This window comes from Diadema antillarum, unplaced genomic scaffold (genome assembly GCF_040938485.1).
Source record: "Diadema antillarum isolate AM-2024a unplaced genomic scaffold, OU_Dant_1.0 seq00000488_RagTag, whole genome shotgun sequence".
Classification (NCBI taxonomy): domain Eukaryota; kingdom Metazoa; phylum Echinodermata; class Echinoidea; order Diadematoida; family Diadematidae; genus Diadema; species Diadema antillarum.
Genome location: NW_027271450.1, coordinates 85,182 through 107,805, shown reverse-complemented (window position 1 = coordinate 107,805; position 22,624 = coordinate 85,182).

Genomic DNA, 22,624 nt, shown 5'->3' with positions numbered 1-22,624 from the left:
TCAAAAAGAAAATCAAAATGTAGAAAATTACCATGAATTTTATTGGTCCTTGAAAGTACATTCACATTCGGCCCCATATAGGCTATATACATAATATATATTTATATTTATGTACACTGTATATATATATATATATATATATACATATATATATATACATATATATATATGTATATATATATGTATATGTATATATATATGTATATGTATATATATATATATGTACACGCACACACACACCACCACACACACACACACACACACATATATATATATATATATATATATATATATATATATTGCATTCTAGCGTCGGTTTCAAATATTCCTGACGAGTTTCGTCAAAATTTTCTAAAAGGAGATGAAAATGTGAAAATTGAATTGAATAAACTAGAAAACAACCGTCATTAATATACCAACTCACATAACGCAGTATATAAAGCTCGATCCCTTTTGGTTCAAGAGAAGCTTTTTCGCGATTTTTAATGATTATGTGATTTGGAGGCCTTGGCACTCAGAAGGGAACAAGCATAAACTGTCAAGATCTATCTGGTTCTATAGAAGAAGATTTTAAAAGAATATATAATTTGTGCCCATTTAAACAACTTGAGATTCCATACCCTTAGAGATTCAATTGCAATAAGTTTGGTAAAAACACAACGGCAAGTATAACCATGATGCAACATACAACATATTGGTTGAGTGTTCATCAACTTTATTCTCACTGTTCCCTTGTTTCACTGTAAATTTTCTCTCGTTAGAATGGCGAAAGGATAGAAAAATCTACCGATGTCTACAGCAACATCCATTTTCTCCAAAGTCTTAATGTCTAGCGTAGCCTTTTCAGTGTTAACTCTGTCTTACCGGAGGGCCCTGTCGTTACATACAGCGTTACCAGGTACCGGTACCCAGATTTATATGTGTATAGGCCGCCACCTAGGTCAAGAGGGACATTGTGTGTAGGACATCTTGTCCCGTTGACGGAACGCTACTGTCAGGATTCGAACCCTAGACCTTCTGGTACAAATTCAATGTCAAATCAAATTCAGATAATGTGCTCCTACATGACAATAATGATTACATTCACTACATTATTTAGGCGAATTAGTGAAACTTGTGGCTCACAGGCTTTCATTTGTACACAAAATATTTTTCACTAATCCTTGTTTCTTATTTGATCAGTACACTTTCCCTGGGAATGTTCTGTTCAGAGAAATGTGTAGGCAAATATTACTCTCCTTGTTTCCCAGAAGAGCAAGGTCAAGTGCTATTTTGATGTCTTGATTTTGATGTACAACCATGCGTCTTGCCCACTTGAGGCAATTCTGAATGCATATTGTATGACGTGAAATGCTTGAATGAAATACATATAAAATCAAAAGCAATATGTACTGGGGTGTGAAAAATGTGTGATAAAATGACACTCTTTATAAAAAAAGAAGAAAAACAATAATGAATAAACTCAGATGGGTAAAGCCTTAAAATATGTATTGATGTGGAAACAAAGGTAGATCTGTAACTAAATTTTAGTTTTCTTGTAACATCTAAAGAGTTACTTGTCAAACGAAGGATTGAAGGTAAATTTTGATAATTGTAAGACATTGGACCGACAGATACCACTTGATTCCCTCAGTACCGTCTCCACCGTTTTGTTTGTTTGTTTGTTTGTTTGTTGTTGTTGTTGTTGTTGGGGGGGGTGGGGGGGGGGGTAGGAACAAAAATGGGCATTTTGCCATGAATGTGAAAATGAGCTCTCATCATAAACAATAATCATCACAGTTCCAAAGCTCAATGTTGATGTGAACTCACCTTCCTAAAAGTGCTGGTAAGACAATATTAGGACTTACAATATGTGTTACATCCAAGATGTCTCATACCACTCATTCGTAAGTCTCATAGGCTTTTACTGATACATCCTATTTCATTTTTTCTTATTTTAATGCACTCTGTTTGTTCTACTGTACATGTATTTGTTTGTTGAAATATATTTTTCTTTTTCTTTTGTTTTACTCATACTGCTGGTTTGGCCTGTCCAGTTTTGTAAAACTGCTTTACAAAGGCGCCCCGCACTGAAAACGAACGTCATTCTACATGAACATACAAAATACAGTTATAGGTGACGTTGTAAACTATACATACATCGAGAGTGGATTAATGATAGATAAGTACAAGCTTATAGATACATGGATATATCATACATAAGCACTGTTACAAATCAATGAAAACACTATATCATATGGCTTTGCATCGTTTTTAATCCATAAAGAAATTTACATGTTTGAAAATTTACAGGGAGTGCAGCACCCCTTTGTGGAGATCAAAAGTTTTACATCAGTAATCACTTTGATCTGCAAACCTTTGACACGTTTAAATGACACATATTCAGTGAGGAACCAAAAACACGCAAATTCAATGTAGTGTTCTAAGTCTATGTACATGTTTGGTCGCCATACGACAGCAACATGGTTTTGCAAAAAAAAAAAAAAAAATCCCATGAAATCTCAAATTCGCGAGACGGTCATGCGCATCGAGTAAACACTGGCACACTGAACCTCATTATGCCTAATTTGCATACGGCGTGACGACTGACTGTTCATTCTTCATGTTTTTGCTCAAAGATAGGACAATTTAAACAGGGTGCTACATAACTTTATTTTTATGCACTTGCCCGATTGGGCGAGCAGATTTTCAAATTGTTGCAAAACTATATGCCCGAACATGAATTTCATTGTTTTGAAATGAAATTAAAGCGTGTTACATCACTGTCCACTACACAATCACTATCTTTGGGCTTCTGTATTGTTGACTTCGTGGGTTTGAAAGGGGAAAAGTGAAAAAAATAAGTGGCTTTAAAACTTTTTGCTTGCCCAATTCGAACAAGCATTTTTTCTCATTCATTGTTCCAAAACACTTGCCCGACTTTGATTTTCACTTGCCCCGGGCAATCACGAAAGCGCTGCGTAGCACCCTGCTGTAGATTTTATTTATTTGTCTGTATATGCTGGATTTGCAGATGTCTCTGTCGCTTCCAATGGTTTTCCCTCGTCTGTGTAATTACTGTAGACGTGTATCTCCGACTGTCTATCTGTCGCCTCCAATGGTTTTCCCTCGTCTGTGTAATTACTGTAGACGTGTATCTCCGACTGTCTATCTGTCGACTCCAATGGTTTTCCCTCGTCTGTGTAATTACTGTAGACGTGTATCTCCGACTGTCTATCCGAGTCTTCCAATGTGGGTTTTCCAGGGAGGCCATCACTCACCTTATCGTTACGTCCGTCTTCCAGCGCGGGTTGGGGAGGTTTCTCTTGACCGGTATCCGGAAGCACAAAACCTCGATTAAGCCTATCGTACGGGCTGGTCGTGCCGGGATCCGGCTCGGACTCGTGTCGGCTTCGACTAACCGAAGCATCATCTTCAGGTTTGCATTGAAGAGCCTCCTGCACAGTTTCATACAGGTGATCGACAATCAGAGGAGGTGAAGTGCTGCTCGGGGATTGGTGTAAAGTTGCGACGACCACATTGCAGTTTCCACGTCTTTTCTCGTCATCCACGTGTACAGCGCCATCAATTTTCTCGCCATCCTTACCCACTGCTTCAGCTGCTTGCTTGGGACAGGAGTAAAGGGGATTTTCCACGCATTTTTCACTTTCCAGCGAGTTGTCATCCACTCTGCCTAAACATAGACAGCCAGAATGATAAGTTTTTTGTTTAAATTTCATTTTTTCATGTTCCAAACAATTCCAAATTTTGATAATAGGAGAAAAGTCACAAAAAATAGTAAATTTGAGATGGAAATCAACAAACACAAGCAAATACGCTGAACCTACTCAAGAGCAAGAAGAGCAAGTAGAATACATAATCTATGTGTGATTATATTCAATATATATATGTATATATATTCATAAGTATAATATATATATATATATATATATATATATATATACTCACTCCTTGGTGTTATTTCGTGTATATAAATATTTTGCATTGTTGGAAATGAAATAATATGAAATGATGAAAATTACCAAAGATGTGTTATGTTAACTTCTTCAAAACTGCTACGTATATTTATTAGAAATACATGTATATTGCCCACTTCAATTTCGATCATATTTCAGTCAAACAAAACAGTCAACTCAGCACTTAACTATCGACAAGGAAACTACATAATATTGATCCCCGCACTCCCTCATGTATATATCTACATGATACACGGTGGTCCAGCTGTGTAAGATTTCCTTCCTGGTGATATACTAATCTTCCTTCCTTTACGTCATTTGAGAATTTTATTACTAGCATGTCCATAAACAGATTTAAAGAAAATACTCTACTCTGTATTTTTAAAGAATACGTAAGAACTTATTTTTTGAAGATGTCGGGTGCAATCTAATCAGGAACGACTTGTTTTTTTTTTCTTTAACGTAAACAAAGAACAAATGATATCCACCATTTTTTGTTATTCTGTCCTCCACTTCATTTGATCTCTCATTTTACCTATGAAATTTATGTGAATACATTATGTTACTTAGATTTTATCAATTCGTTAAAGTAAAATTCATCTCAGTGAGTATTTGTACACATATTCTTGTATTGAGGACAATGCTTGGTAACTTGTTGATAGGGTTATTATATGCAACAACAACAAAAAAGAAGAAGAAGAAGAAGAAGAAGAAGAGAAAAACGGGTTCCAATAGAAAATAATTTGCCCCAGCCACCAGTACTGATGGCAATCAAACAATGTCATAAACAGATCAAACGAAATTATTATTACCCATGCTAATATAATATCTCCTCAGAAGAGCTCCTAAGAAAGAAAGAAGCGTCACCATATAGGAACTCATATAACTAAACACTGTATAAATGATGGTAATTTGGTAAAATAATCCGGTATCTGATGTTTGTATCAACAAATCTTTTATGCTCGGCACTTTCCCATTACATGTCGCCTTTGTGTTCTCAGTCACTGAAAGTCACATTCATGTGAGTGTAACAACAGGAAGGAGTACAGTTTCAAATATCCTCTTTGCACTTTCAATGTTAGTGTTACAAACTCCGACTCTGCATTTTCACAGAAACCAAAATAAAGCTTAGATATATATATATATATATATATATATATATATATATATAGAGAGAGAGAGAGAGAGAGAGAGAGAGAGAGCGAGAGAGAGAAAGAGAGAGATATGGATATATAGATAGAAAGATGGTTGTATATACTTTTTTTGAACAGCAGAAATTGTGAACAGAAACAGCGTGATTGTGATAGACCGCGATTACACAACATTTTTTTCATGTAGTTTATATGTAATTCGAACAGTATCAACTTAATTAATCAGTTGATATAGAAAGTTGTTAGAAAAGATTAAGCTTGCAATGTTATACTGCACGGTTACTCCTAAAAGTAGTGTTCGGTTGTAAAATGAGAGTAGCCGTATAGCAAATCTCATTTCATGGGATTGGGATCAATATCAAGTTTGCATGAGGACACAATCATATATATATATATATACAGTAAACACGCGTACCCCTCTGGTCCCATTCATGAATTTTTGCCCTCTGCAATTACTGTTTGTAGCTCAATTATGATAGCTATGTTCATAACTGCACGATTTTTTTTTTTTGGGGGGGGGGGGTGGAGGGGAAATGAGTTTCAATAAAACAAATCATTTATACTAATAGAAAGGGCAGAAACAGGATATACACACCATGGTCACCCTGTGGTATGGACGGGAGACTTCTGCACAAATCCTTGACATCCGTGTAACGTGCAGTGGTAACATCTGTGACAGGTACAGCAATGTATAGATGAAGACCATAAGACACTTCCGATACACATACAATAATATTCACTACGCGATGGTACCTATACCACCGCGCAGTGTCTCTGCATGCGTGTCCCTCACGAACATCAAAAATACAGCACTGTAAACAAAATTAACTCATAGCAGGAACAATGATTAAGCGGTTCAAGCATAACATTGATTTAACACCGGTCAGTTGCTGGTCAGACCACCAAATTCCGGAAGGTTAGTGGAAAGAAAATTCCACAGGGACTATATACGGTGCTGCTTTCTTCAATGGTTTCATATAGATAGCGCATAAAACATTGCGTGCTAAAAGAAAAAGGAGAAACCCGGGGTGTCGCGCTCACCTGCGTATCGCAATTTCACCGTATACCTTCTTGCAGACTGTTACCTTAGAACATTGCAAACTTGAGAGCAGGAGCAGCTTTTGAGGGCTTCCATGGGGGTATGGTGTTCATGTACATATTCTATCATACTGGTAATAACCTTGAAAATATATTCACTAATAGGAATCTACATAAAAGCAGGGTGTAGGGTGTAGATTCCCTTGTGCTGATATCAGATTGATTTCACTATACAAATACATATATAACTAGAGAGGGGCCGTCAAAGGCGGCAGACCCACGCCTAAGTACAAAGTCGGGGTAAACATAATGTGCATTCGGTCATCTACCAGAATTCGGCCACTTAATTGCCAGTGTGCTTTATCACCAGCCAGTGAGTTCTACAAAAGATCGTACACTGAAGTGTACGATCTTTGGTTCTACAGTCACATCACACGCAAATCACATCATTACACATACGGTATTAACACTCATTCACGTACAGGAAAGTCCTTAAGTCTCCTCCAAAAATCCATCGAAAATCCCAAATTCCACCGTCAAAAGTGCAGAATCGGAACTTTTCCAAGCGCGCGCGAATTAAGTCCAGTTTTAAGAGTATTGTCTACACGACGGGTCGCGGAAAAAGCGCTAAAAATCGAGAAATACGCCGTTTTCTTACGGGATATTTTGATTATAGCAAGCCGAGAGTGTGATGATATCAAAGGTCGTATGAGTGTACGATCTTTGATGGTATCCACAAAAGCAAAAAAGAAAAACAAAATTTACGTACCCCCTAGGCAATTACCCCTATGATTAGTGTCTACGGGAATTATTCAATGCAAGGGTTGAATGCAAATGTCTACTGCACCAGTATTCGGCCACCAACGAGCGCCGCAACGTCCCCGGTGCAATTTTGCACCAACAGTGTAGAGCGCGATGCATTTTCAGCGGCCTTGCACACGCATTGACATTGAGCACGCATATCGTGCAGTGTGACTGCGACCGAGCAAAATGCTCCTCCAACGAAAAAAACAATCAATGTTAATTTGAAAAATCATCAAATATCAAAGGTCGTATGAGTGTACGATCTTTGATGGTATCCACAAAAGCAAAAAAGAAAAACAAAATTTACGTACCCCCTAGGCAATTACCCCTATGAAATAGTGTCTACGGGAATTATTCAATGCAAGGGTTGAATGCAAATGTCTACTGCACCAGTATTCGGCCACCAACGAGCGCCGCAACGTCCCCGGTGCAATTTTGCACCAACAGTGTAGAGCGCGATGCATTTTCAGCGGCCTTGCACACGCATTGACATTGAGCACGCATATCGTGCAGTGTGACTGCGACCGAGCAAAATGCTCCTCCAACGAAAAAAACAATCAATGTTAATTTGAAAAATCATCAAATATCAAAGGTCGTATGAGTGTACGATCTTTGATGGTATCCACAAAAGCAAAAAAGAAAAACAAAATTTACGTACCCCCTAGGCAATTACCCCTATGATTAGTGTCTACGGGAATTATTCAATGCAAGGGTTGAATGCAAATGTCTACTGCACCAGTATTCGGCTACCAACGAGCGCCGCAACGTCCCCGGTGCAATTTTGCACCAACAGTGTAGAGCGCGATGCATTTTCAGCGGCCTTGCACACGCATTGACATTGAGCACGCATATCGTGCAGTGTGACTGCGACCGAGCAAAATGCTCCTCTAACGAAAAAAACAATCAATGTTAATTTGAAAAATCATCAAAATACGGGCCAGTTTGTGATGACGGAGAACGAACTTTCATAAATCTAGAAGGACATAGTCCCTCAAATAGGCCTAAACGTAAATTTCGGAATTCTTACGAACATTTGAGCAGCGAAGTCGGATCGTTGGGGAGTTTATGTGTTCGTATGGTAGCGGAAAATCGCAAAGTGAGAAACGGGAAATTTTCGGAATGGTCACTATACCATGGGGTCAAAACTTCAAGGTCACACAGAATTTGCAAGGGTCAACCGATTATCACCAAAATCTAATCGATTCTTTCCTGTCATTATCCAAACATTCCCTGAATATTTCGTGCAAATCCGTTTACCCGTTCTCTTGTTATCTTGTACACAAACAAACAAACAAACAAACAAACAAACAAACAAACATACAAACAAACAAACAAACAAACAAACAAACAAACAAAAAAAAACAAAAAAAAAACAAACAAACAAACAAACAAACAAACATACGGAACCCTTTACATAACCCCCTGCCGATTTTCATCGGCGTGGGTAATTATATACACTCAGTAAAAAAAGAAAGTAAACACTTTTTCAAGTTTAGATTTCTCATAGAATATTTGGCTGGAAGCTAATATATTATATACCATATTGAAGGTAATTTAATTGGCTATCAACCTGGTAGGTCAACATAAAGGGAAACTTTACACATGAGTGAACACCATTGTTTTTCTCTTCCAGGACACAAAAGTAAAAATTGCAAAACTGAACAAGTTGTCATTCATGCGTATGTGCTCTTCCATTGAACAATTACAATTACAAACAACAAATTTCACACAGAAAGAAACATGAATTAAGTTGAAAAACTAAACCTTTGATCCCTATGATATCTTGAAAGCCCAAAAGATCAATGAAGGCTAAAAAATGGAGGAAAATAAAGCATCTTATGTCAAAACAAAATTCAAATGAAATAAGAGAAGAAGTAATAAACAAAAAATGATACAAATTTGAGCTTTTTTTTTCAAATTAGGAAATTGTAAATAATGTTTGGTTCTTAAAATTGTCACATGGATTCTTAAATCACTATATTAAAAGCAATGAATAAAGAAATTCTGTTCATTTGATCATCTTTATGCTTATTATTCCCTAGATGTCATTTGAAGTTTGACTTGCCAGAAAATTCTTATTTTCCCCTTTATTTTCCCGCGTTGTTTTTCTTCGAGGTTATAAAGAGATAACGAGAACAGAAACTTACTTTTCCTTTTTCCTTCATGTCTCTCATTGTGGTAAACTGGTATTTTGTTGTCAATGTTATCTTGAAGGGCACTTGCAAATGAAAGAGAACAATTTTTGCAGTTTTTGATCTTGTGCCTTGGAGGACACAAACGAATGTGCTCACTCATGCGTTAAGTTTTCTTTTCAATTAACCTGTTAGCGTAATAGCCAATGAAATTCCCTTCAATATGGTAAATAATACATTGATTTTCATACAAATCTTCTATGAAAAATATGACCTCGAAAAAGTGTTTACTTTCTTTTTTTGCTGAGTGTATAAATATATAGTGAAGAAATAAACTGTTGATATATTTTTGCCAATAAAGAATGAGTTTATTCGACTCAAACTTTCAGCGAGTCGAATAAACTCATTCTTTATTGGCAAAAATGCATTACCACTTTATTTCTTCATTTCTTCGTGGAGCCAATACGTGAATTCCCAATATGTTCATATATATATATATATATATATATATATGTATATATATATATATAGTGCAAAGACTGAGCAAAGAAAATGGGTTTCCAAAATTTTCACTCTTTATAATTTCTTTCTGGTCAGTTTTCCCTTTGTTGTTCTACTTATGTATGTATATATATATATATATATATATATATATATACATATATACATATATATCAAAGAAAGATAAAATATATAATAGGGGGTTCTGTGGCCCTTGTATTAAGTTGGCCCTACTTATTTTCAACTCAGTGATGATTTCTGAAAAGTTTGGTGACAAATCTGAGCATGTGTGTTTAAGAAGAAAAGAACAGAATTAAATAATCCCTGTAACGGTGCACCCCAAACAACCCTGGAACTACCATGAACGGACTTTAAAATGCAGGTCACCGATCTACTTATTCATATTCGATATATTTTTTTTAAGTGGTAATATTTTGGTTCATACCCTGATCTGCCACAAACTAACTTTAACCTACACTAACTAATCTAACTTACTCATAGCACTACCTTCGCTCATAACTTGAGTTTGGAGAAAAAAAAATTAATAAATCCTTTAATGAAATGAAATGAAATTTGGGGGATTGTCTGTCTCTCTCACACCCTCTCCCATCCAATAACCATTTATGTTATTATAATAAAATAATATGTTATCTTCATCCATGAATGATATATTCCAGCCTTGCTGTTACTAATATTCTCTCCGTAACGCAGGTGACACTGTTCTCCCGAAGCCTCATACTGATTATTGCAAAAGAACAACACATTATAAGGGATCGATGTACTACAATTCACTGCCTTATGCTTTGAAATCGACCTTCAGTACAGATATATTTTTAAAGGGATTAGACAATTGTATTCTGATTTTATGTGACTATTTCTTTTTGTTACTTTCTCTGTTGAATATACGTTTGTCTTTTTTTTTGTTTTGTGTATAATTTTATCATCGAAGTTTATAATTTTATATAATTTTCAGCTGAAATATTTCTCAGAATTTTTGTATTTTCTTCTTATGTAACTATGTAACCTGCGTAAAACAGCGCTCTTGTTATAACAGTGCTGAGTAGGGTCATCCCTCCGTTGAAAGTTTATTTCATGTAATATATCTTTGTTTGTATATCTTTTTAATGACGGAAAATAAATACAATGCAATACAATACAATACAATACAATACAATACAATACTTCCATGGGCATAGTGGCACAGGGGACCTAGAGGTGGAGAAGAGTGCCTACTTGTACAAATATATATTCTATCACCCTTGTGATAATACCTGCCTAGTTTAGTGAAAATTTGACCATGTGATTTTAAGAAGAAGCAGAAGAAGAAGAAGAAGAAGAAGAAAATACTCAATTTAGGCCCCCAATTTGGACCCCACGGGCACGAGGGGGGGGGGGGGGGGGGTGACTTCCGGAGCTGCCATGAACAAACTTGAAACCAATGTACCTACCCATTATAGCATTAACTTATAAGCTCTTTCACTTCTGGTTCTAGAAGATGATTTTTATAGATTCCTTAATTTGGGGGTGTTAGGGCCTCCTTTGGGCGGGGGGGGGGGGGCATGGCGCTTACATATTGAGATCTTCTTCCCCTCGAGATGCTACCTGCCACGAACGACTCACGACCTACGACGGACGCGGGACGATGAATGATCGCAATAGCTCATTTGATCCTTTGGCTCAAGAAACAAATTAAGCTAAAAAAAAAAGAGTAGGACATTATTTCAGCAATTTAGGTGATCAGGTATTGCAAAACGCAGGTATAATATTTCTTTATTGACTTATGCAAAATATTTTTCTTATATTTAGTTTACTTCTTGATATCCTGGTTTCATTAATTTGACCGTTTTCCATCAAATTCAAATCCACGTGTCGATTCCCACTTCCTTTGAATACTGCAAGATATTGACAGTGGACTGAATGAAGGAAAAATATTATTATCATTGTTACTATCATTATTACTATCATCATCATAATTATCATTTTATTAAAAAGAACATCTTAAGACAATTCAGGTGTCAAATGGGCACTACTCGTTGAGATTCTCAAAACCGAGTTGCCGGTATGCGTAAAAATATATTTCTTTTTTACGTTCAACCATGGAAAACAATAAATTCTGGATATGGACGTTAAAGTTTAACAGATTCATATGTTTTACCTTCGCTAGAATCCCTACTGGCGTTGTCACGCCTGTGAAACAGAAGAAAAATGAAGACATTTGAATTAATATCTGTAATATGATTATTCCACTTCATGGAAATGGAAAGGTGTTTTTCTATTTTTCTTTCGCGGTGAAATTTCATTCATCGATGCTTGCAAAGTAAAGCGTAGAAATATGAAAATAGAATATTGTCAATAAGACGTTCACGATGCAATGAACGAACAATGTTTTTTAACAACAGGCATATGGTATGTAAAGGCATGATACTGCAGTACACAGTGACTAGATATTAAAGTGACTTTGTAGTTGAATGCATATCACTGAATATTGTTAGTGAATATTAAAAAGACATAGTATGTTTTCAGTAATTCCTTATATAGATTACCAGGTAATGTTATATTTGACACTACTCCCATAGAAGAGGTTTCGTCTATCAAACTTTTAGGTGTTTGTGTTGATGATAAGTTATCATGGAAGTGTCATATAAATAACATTTGTAATGCAATCGCGCGTAACATAAGTATATAATGAATATATTGAAATATTACCTTCCTTATTCTGCTTTGATGACTCTTTATCTAAGTTTGGTATTTTGGTATTTGAATTACTTGGGGGAATACATATCCAACATTATTTGAAGAAAATTGTGAGCTATGGGGTCAAAGGGCAAAGGTCAACAGAAATGCTCGAAATCCTGAATATTTGCTCTCTAAAACAATTTAACCCATCCAAATGACACCTGGTTCATGGAGTGTAAACACTATACGCACTAGTGCTTTTGCCAAACTTTCATATAGTGTTCAAATATGATGTCTTAATTTTTGCCAATCATGTGAAATTGTAATCTCACATTGTCAAGATGTAGCCTCCTATCTTGACTACACACCTATGGGAAGAACAATGCGATATGTCGGAGGCATACCAGTCGCCATAGCGACATTTCTAGACCAATTTTCAACAGTTCAATGTGTAATATCCTACCGCTTTAAATTACAACACCGTATTGTTGTCACTGAAAGCAGTCCATTTCATCTCGAAATACAAATCGTATTCTTTTACAGGATAAACGATCCTTATTTGATGTTTCGATTAACGAACCTTCCGGGAGAACAAACCTTTGGAATAACGAACTGAAACCCTTGCCAATGAGTCAGGATGTGATATCACGTAAATCTGAAGCTAAGTGCAATATTCAACATTTTACCAGTATTCTTACAAACTTGCCCCTCATTTGAGAGATTTGGAAAATTATGCCGTCAGTTAAGTTATACGTTTTAAATAATACTTATTATGATACAATGGTTTTATTGATTGGTTTAACTTTTTAAAACTGTTTATACAATTGTTTTGTTTTTAATTACTATTCTTTTTTATTCCATTAACCCCTTTTATGGTATTTTAAACTCAGTTTTTATTGTTGGTGTGTCATAACAGTAATATATATATATATATATATATATATATATATATATATTTCTTAATAATACACTTTGCTTGCGCGGAATTTAGTATACATCTTATGCCAGTCTCCATGATCTAGTATCTTATTAAGCGTGTTTTGTTTTGTGTTTATGTGTTATACTTGTATGTGACTTTTTTTTATGAAGTTTATTGTAATCCAGTGTTTTATCATGTAGGCCTATATGTACACATGGCTCCCCTGGAAAGCAGTTGAGAAACTGAGGGGACTACCCTGTTTAAATATAACGGAATAAATAAATAATCCTACCTTCTTTTCTTGACCTTAATCTTTCTCAGGACTTGATGCGGACGAATGACAATGATGAGCACGATCAGGAGGATACTGACTGTAAGGGTTCCGTATAAAAAGGGTGTATGAGGATCTTTGCCGTCCCTACCCGTTGTCCCGTTCGATGACCTTGTCGCTGCTATTCCCACCGTAAAGTGACAGAGATGATAACAGGATCAATTAAAAAAATAAGAAGAGATAATCTTCCCTACGATGTTTCCTGTAGATATCCTATGTATAATTTGTATATGTGATACACTGCAGTGACACAATACACAGGGAACGTTTAAAAGTCGTTCCCTTGAAATCTTGCCTTCAACCATTCTGGTAGCCACGTAAAATATTTTCAGATTTAACACGCCTCATTCTTGTCAGATTGCAGTCAATGTCTCCTTTATTTTGCATTATCTTTTTCATTAAAGTCCAATAAGACATGTGATTTAATCTCTACTGTTAGGTTGCGAGTGTCAACATAATAGCCCAGATCATCAAAGAGACTGAAAGGTGAATAAAAAGATTGAGAACTCTCTACTGAATTGACATCTAATTGAAAAGTGGAAACTGACATTTCCCATTTCTTTCATATTTACGCATATACAGTAGTAAATCCGCGACTTTTGCCGTAAACATTTTCAAAAGAAGTTAGTTTAATTCTTAGGCCTATACCTTGTTCTCCCTTCTTGATCCAGTCGGCCATCCTCTTCTTCTTGACATCGTGCAGCCGAACGAAAAGTATAATGACGACCACAATTAGGACAAGGATTATAAGAGGGAGTACGTAGTGTCTGTAGTAGTGTCGTCTCTTTCCTTGACCCCTTTCCCCCGAATCGCGGGACGATATGACTGATTCCCGCCCTAAAATGACAAAGATGATGACATGATAAATTAAAACACAAACTAACTCTATACGGTGTTTTATCTCTGATATCAATTTGCAAAAATGATGGTGATATAAGGAGGGAAAGTGAACCCATCGTTCTTATGAAATCCTCCACAACAAACAATTGGGTGGCAACTTAAAATGATTCCAAATACCACTTTATTATAAACCTCACGATATTATATCCGACTGCAATAGTTTTTTCTTTGTATATATTATATATATATATATATATATATAATATACATACTATTATATATATATATATATATATACATATATATATATATATATTATATACATACTATTATATATTATATATATATATATATATATATATATATATACATATATATATATATATATATTATATACATACTATTATATATTATATATATATATATATATATATATATATATATATGCAGGGCTCGACACTAACGGTGGCCCGCCTCGGACCACCAATTTCTTTTTAAAAGTATGGCAATAATTTTGTAACTTTTTGTGCCGGAAATGCAAACATGCATGCAGTGAGTGTGTGACTCATTAAAAAAAAAAGACAGGACTTTTAATGTTTTTTATTGTTGTTTTTTTCGGGCCACCAAAAATTTGAAATTGATGATTTTGGTGGCTCCATCGGGCCACCAAAAAAGAAGTTATTGTGGATATATGATATATGTATATATATATATACATATATATATATATTATAGATATATATATTTCTCATTTTGGTCAAGTTAGACGTGGATTGTGGTTTTCTTAACGGGAAGGGAGGGTGTTACATCATTACTACGCTGTGTTGAGATATACCAAGGATCATCAAAGAGGTTGAATTTAAGGTGAAAGAGGACAGGATGCTCTCTGATATAGCATATGTCAGATATATAACAAATATCTAATGGAATGGCCTTTTTTATCATTCTTTTCTTGTTTACACGAGATCAGTCCACGAGAATGAAAATAAAAGTCATTTTGTGCTATATACGTCGGTTGCTTCTTGTGATTGCTTGTCGTTATTCGGTGACATTTTTAACAATATACTGTACTGACTGTCAAAAAAGTGTTTTCATGTTCTCTGTTCGTACAGACTCTGGTCAGCTATATTTAGCTTGCATGTGTGTTGCATGTGCATTTTGTGTTCAATTGGTCAGTGAAACAGTGGAGGGTAATCGAATTTAAAGACGAAACAATCACTCCCTCCCCCCCCCCAAAAAAAAAATGCTATAGTATATATATATATATATATATATATATATATATATAATAGCTGACTGCTCCATTGCTTTCTGGAACGTATAACCCTCTGAGGGCCACCAGCTCAAATTGCTACGGACATTAATTGTACCTAACAAGTCACATGATAATTGATAGTAATGAGAGACTTAATTCATATACTGTACATCATCCAAGTCAAGAGTTATCACCGTTACCTGATTTACTCTTGGTTGTTACTGACTTCTCTTCTGGGGATGTTGGTCCTACGTTGGTTACAGCAGGGCTCACCTCCCTGGTTACAGTCGATACCATACAAAGCATTTTGCTGCAGGAGGAAATTATTGAGATAGTCTAAATCAAAGTCACCCTTCGTGACTGAAATGAATCTGAGATTTACATGCATGTTGATTTGATTTGATGTTGACGTTGAATGACACACTATATACAGTATGTCCCCCAAAAAATTACAACGGGACCCCCGCAATGATATCTTTACAAATAGTAAATCAATCTAAATACAAATTCAGGGTATGAAACTATAACTCATAGCCCACATCTTACAGAAAACCCCATTCAATTTGCTTCAGTGGTCAAAGAGAAATGAGGAATTTTGTAGAGGATGTCAGGAATCTCTTTTGTCCAAGTTCTGTCTATTATTCATGCACTAGAGCATTGAATTGCTAAAATTGGAAAAATTAGACTCTTGACATGCTTTACAACAATCTACATTTCTCTGTGACCGCTTAACCAAATTGAATGAGGTTTTCTGCAAAATAGAGCTAAGATGTTATATTTTAAGGCCCCGAAGTAGCACTTAGACAGGTCGATCATTTTGTATGTTATCAATTCGAAAATTTGATTGTAATTTTTGAGGGACATACTGCAGTATGTCCCACAAAAATTACAATCAGATTTTCGCATTGATAACATCCAATATGATTATTTTTTTTTTCAATGCTACTTCAGGGTCTTAAAATATAACATCTTAGCTCTATTTTGCAGAAATCCCCATTCGATTTGGTTAAGCGGTCGCAGAGAAATGGGGATTGTAGTAAAGCATGTCATGAGTCTGATTCTTCCAAGTTTAGCACTGACTTCGATCATTTTGTGTGTGAACAATAGACAGAACTTGGACAAAAGAGATTCCCGATATCCTCTACAAAATTCCTCATTTCTCTTTGACCACTGAAGCAAATCGAATGGGGTTTTCTGTAAGATGTGGGCATTGAGTTATAGTTTCATACCCTGAATTTGTATTTAGATTGATACAATATTTTTAAAGATATCATTGCGTAGGGCCCCGTTGTAATTTTTTTTTTTTGGGACATACGGTATATATACCAGGTGTTACCAAAAAAAAAAAAAAAATGCCTCCAACAAAATTGTACAGCTATTGTCAGCTATTACTTGATTATCATTGACAGTTTTAACAACAACAACAACAACAACAACAACAACAACAACAACAACAATATTTCAACATCGAGACGCGTAAACGTGTCCTATTGCACTAGCTGTCCGCCACATTAAAAAGTTATCAAAGGTGTTGTCGAAAGATAAGGCCTCTGGTCCTTAAAGGTGTGAAATAGAGATTTACTTCACTAGAGGGCATCCCACTAGCTCGACACCCACGAGTCACACAGCCCACGAGTCATATAGCCCACGAGTCACACAGCCATGAGTCATGCAGTCCACGAGTCATGAATTACCTTTTCATTGCGTATTTTTAATGAAGAATTTCTCCGAAACTTTAGACAGGAAAACATTTTCTCATAATTGATATCTGTGCTTTGCACTTTTCTCTGTCCAATTAATACTTTTACTATGACATTGTCGTCTTGTTTGTGAATGAATGCAATACTAAATTGTAGATTATACTCTAAGCTAAAAAGCACGCTCAGATTCTCTTGAGACAAATCTCCGAGATGGATGATGACAATAATTATGGTCCACTGAAGATCGTCAAATATGCAAAATCCACAGTGAAATGTCATGAAATTGACTGAAATGTCAAGTATTTGATTAATATAACAACGCTGAAACTTTTCATTTCATTTCATTTCATTCATTTATTCAAGCACGGCATTATATTTTTATCCGCAGGTCCGTGTGGATAAAATACAACGTAGATATATAGAAATGAAGACAAAACTCATACATAAAAACAACAAAAACAGAAAAAACAGAAAAACATGGTGAAGAAACTACGGCACACATTTCGACAGAAACAAACATGATAAATCAAAGATAACCATGTACAATTACTATACAGGTACATCGCCGTAGTTTAAAATGAAAGAGACGAAAACAAAGGAGAGTTCAGGAGAGAGAGAGACAGAAAGAGAGAGAGAGAGAGAGAGAGAGAGAGAGAGGAGATAACGAGAAGAAAGAGCATGCAAAGGGGAAAAAACTGAAAAAAATTGGTCTATTAACAGTTTCGGTCAAGTGCATTTTTAAAGCTTACAAACGTTGGTTCCAATGGTAACTTATTCCAATGTATTGATCCAGAATATGTCAAACTTTTAAAAAAGTTTGAAACAAGTCTTAATCAAAGGTAACTTTAAAATTTTAAAACCTATATGTTTGGGATAATGCTGTGATATCGTACATCCAGTTCATGATCTTTCCCTATCATATGGAAGGAATATTGGGGTCAATTTTGAATTATTCGTTAATTTTTTTCGGGGGGGGGGGGGGGGGGGAGACATCTTTGCCATTTCCGTAATATCACGTGCCAGGAACGATTTACTTTCAACGGCTAACGTCAGAATCGAATAAAGTGTAGCGTATCTCGTATCTACCGAGGATTATCTTACAAGTCCGGAAATGTTACAAAAAGAACAAAAAGGCAGTTTGTTTATTTAACTAAAAACCAAAATTGAAATTACCATAATATTCTATCCCTGTTTCGTTGAAATTAATGTGATTCAAAGTTACTTAAAATATCATGATCTCATCTCTCTATAAAATCATTTTAGGAGAAAATTTTGTTAGAAATGTACCTGTTACGATTAAATACCTTTCAAACAATCTCGACAAATCCAATGCGAATTAAATAGTTTCCTCTCCCACCATCAAATCTCTCAATAACTAAAACTGCCAGGAAATGATAAAATATATATTTCTTTTTTTGGTAGGCTAAATGTATATTGATATAAGTTCACCTTTTTTTTCGTCCTGAAACAGCTGTTCAAATGTATGTTTGTTTGTAAATGTACATACATGTTGATGTATATATTTGTGTTACTGTCAACTGTGGTGTGATGGACCGGATCCATTGTATTTCTTTCCTTGTACTTACCTGCCTCTGGGCAGGTAGTAACCTAGGATTGTTTATCACATGCTTTCATTTGCAAAGGTAATAAAGTATGTTACATATATATTTATCTTGAAAGATATTGTCGATATCGACCATTGATAATATTCCGACAATAGTTAGCATGTTTTAAAAAAGAAATGTAGGTTACACATTCTTGTGCTTTTCCTCCGGAGATTGCAAATTTATACAAACAACACTACCAACTACCAACATGATATCCTCACTTCCCTCATTATTCTCAAGAAGTTATAGTGTTCAGGAGAATAGCTAATTTTCTCAGATCTTCCAGTTTTTGTTTGTTTCTTTTTTTGACAAGAAGCCTTTGAACTCAATTGTTAATGAATAACAATAGTCATGATGATAATAATTGAGATTATGCGCATCGATAGCCTAATTATCAACCAATATCTGTGCACTTAACAAACAAACGTTATAGTGAGATTCAGGTATAACATATAAAAAAAAGGATTGATATTCAAATATAAGAAAGTTATAAAATAACTTTCTATCACTATCTAGAATTAAAGAAGAAAGAAAAAAAGATATAAGGAAACAATCAGTTTACCTATTGCGTTCCTCCAGTTTTCAGTTGGCCTTTTTTATGCCCATGCATTCCTTGTGCGCAGGAGTTTCTGGGGTGGATGTGCCCGGTCCACGTATAAAGTAGTCGATCTAAGAAGAGCGAGTCCTATAGATTACGCGAATGCTGTAGACAGGAATGATTTGGGTATCATTTCCTGCAAATCACCACAAACCAATGAGTGATTTCTTTGAGTATTTGAAAAAAAAAAGGAAACAGAGATTGAGATTTCTCCACAGGATTCCTTCCGAAATTGCGAAAACTTATGCAACCATGGACATGAACAGCCATCAGATCGAGAACAAACCACTGCACACCTCCACTTGTTTCTATTAAAGTCTTGGCGTTCATCTTGTGAATACACAACTGGATTTGATCATGGTCGATAAGTCCGCGTGAAATTCAAGAACTCAAGCACCATTACATGCAAGTGCTTAATGCATTTATCTCTTATTTCTGGAACAATATTGGTAATACGATATGAGGAAACTGAAAAGCCAATTAGAATAACAAGTACCCGTGCTGCCATGTTAATGTGTTTATGTTCGTTTCTAGAGTCTCCTGCTCATGCACGAACTTAAACCAAAATCGAATACTAACTTGTGATTCTTAACAACATTCTCGGGAAATACACTGTCAAGTGTGCGGCATAAAGGCGGTTGTTATAAGCCTATGGCTATAGATAATGAAAAGGAGCAATTCCCACGGCATATAGTTTGACTGAGTTCGATATAATGTATACATCATAATAGAGACCATATAGCCGGGTTGGAACAAGGTTTGGGAGGGGAGCCTATAAGAAGATATCAAACTTCGGGAGCTTTGGCATACATTTGGGGGACCTCAAGGAGGGCACGATGTCCATCATTTGTATATTCTTCCATCACACTGGCAATAATTAATTAATAGTTTATCAACAATATGAACATGCTTTTTCGAAAAGAAAATCTAAATGTAGAAAATGGCCGTCACAACGAATTTTATTGGTCCCGGCTACAGGGGGGCCGCCCCTAGATGTGTCATTAAAAAATACTTGAAAGTACATTCACATTCGGCCCCATAGGCTATATACCTAATATACATATATCTATATCTATGTACACTGTATATATATATAATTATATATATATATATATATATATATATATATATATATATATACACGCACACCACACACACACACACACACACACACACACACACACACATCTCTATATATATATATATATATATATATATATATATATCGCATTCTAGCGTCGTATCAAATATTCCTGACGAGTTTCGTCAAAATTTTCAAAAAAGGAGATGAAAATGTGAACATTGAATCGAATTAACTTTAAAACAACCGTCATCGATGTACCAATTCACATAACGCAATATATATTAGCTCAATCCCTTCTGGTTAAAGAGAAGCTTTTTCTCTATTTTTAATGATTATGTGATTTGGAGGCCTTGGGACCCAGAGGGAACAGGCATAAACTGTCATCCAAATCACCCTATAGGGATGCTACCTGCTCCATTTTTAGCAGAAATCCGGCATGGGTTCTTCAAGGAGAAGCTGAAATATTGGTCCCGAACTTGGTCACCTACTAGATTAACCCCAAGGGCCCACCCCACCCTAATTGGGTACCTCTGAACAAACTTAAAATTACACTACAGCAATCGATGTGGTTACTCATAGCACTAAGCTCTATCTGGTTCTATAGACGAAGATTTTAAAAGATTCCATAATTTGTGCCCATTTAAACAACTTGAGATCCCATCCCCTTAGAGATTCAATTGCAATAAGTTTGGTAAAAACACAACGGCAAGTATAACCATGATGCAACATACAACATATTGGTTGATTGTTCATCAACTTTATTCTCACTGTGCCCTTGTTTCATTGCAAATTTTCTCTCGTTAGAATGGCGAAAGGATAGAAAAATCTACCAATGTCTACAGCAACATCCATTTTCTCCAAAGTCTTAATGTCTAGCGTAGCCTTTTCAGTGTTAACTCTGTCTTACCGGAGGGCCCTGTCGTTACATACAGCGTTACCAGGTACCGGTACTCAGATTTATATGTGTATAGGCCCTATACCTAGGTCAAGTGAGAGGGACACTGTGTGTAGGACATCTTGTCCCGTTGACGGAACGCTACTGGCAGGATTCGAACCCTAGACCTTCTGGTAACAAATTCAATGTCAAATCAAATTCAGATAATGTGCTCCTACATGACAATAATGATTACATTCACTACATTATTTAGGCGAATTAGTGAAACTTGTGGCTCACAGGCTTTCATTTGTACACAAAATATTTTTCACTAATCCTTGTTTCTTATTTGATCAGTACACTTTCCCTAGAAATGTGTAGGCAAATATTACTCTCCTTGTTTCCCAGAAGAGCAAGGTCAAGTGCTATTTTGACGTCTTGATTTTGATATACAACCATGCGTCTTGCCCACTTGAGACAATTCTGAATGCATATTGTATGACGTGAAATGCTTGAATGAAATACATGTAAAATCAAAAGCAATATGTACTGGGGTGCAGTGGCGTATCTAGGGGAAACGGCGCCCGGGGCAAGCGCGAAAATTGCGCCCCTAATTTCTGAAAAAGTGTTCAACCCCAACCCCATCCCGGTAGGGACTTTAAACAAAGTCTACATGATATGCTTTTTTTTTAAGCACTTAAAAGGGGTCTTTTGAGGGTGATTTAAATGTAGCGAATTTTGATAAATTTTGGCGAGCGAGCCGAAAATTTTTGTATTTCAGCTTACAAAACATGGAATTCTTGCCATTTTTTGCTTATCAAATCTTACAATTCTAATCAAGATATAGTGACGGCCTTATAGATAACGATTTATACCAAAAAACTGAGGACTTAAAAAAAACACTCTAAATTAGTGCGCGCCAGTGAGCCGAAATTTGTATATTTCTGCGTCATCATCACGTTTTGTTCTTATCTCTCTTTTGATAAATTTTGGCGAGCGAGCGCAGCGAGCGAGCCGAAAATTTTTGTATTTCAGCTTACAAAACATGGAATTCTTGTCATTTTTTGCTTATCAAATCTTACAATTCTAATCAAGATATAGTGACGGCCTTATAGATAACGATTTATACCAACAAACTGAGGACTTTAAAAAGATACT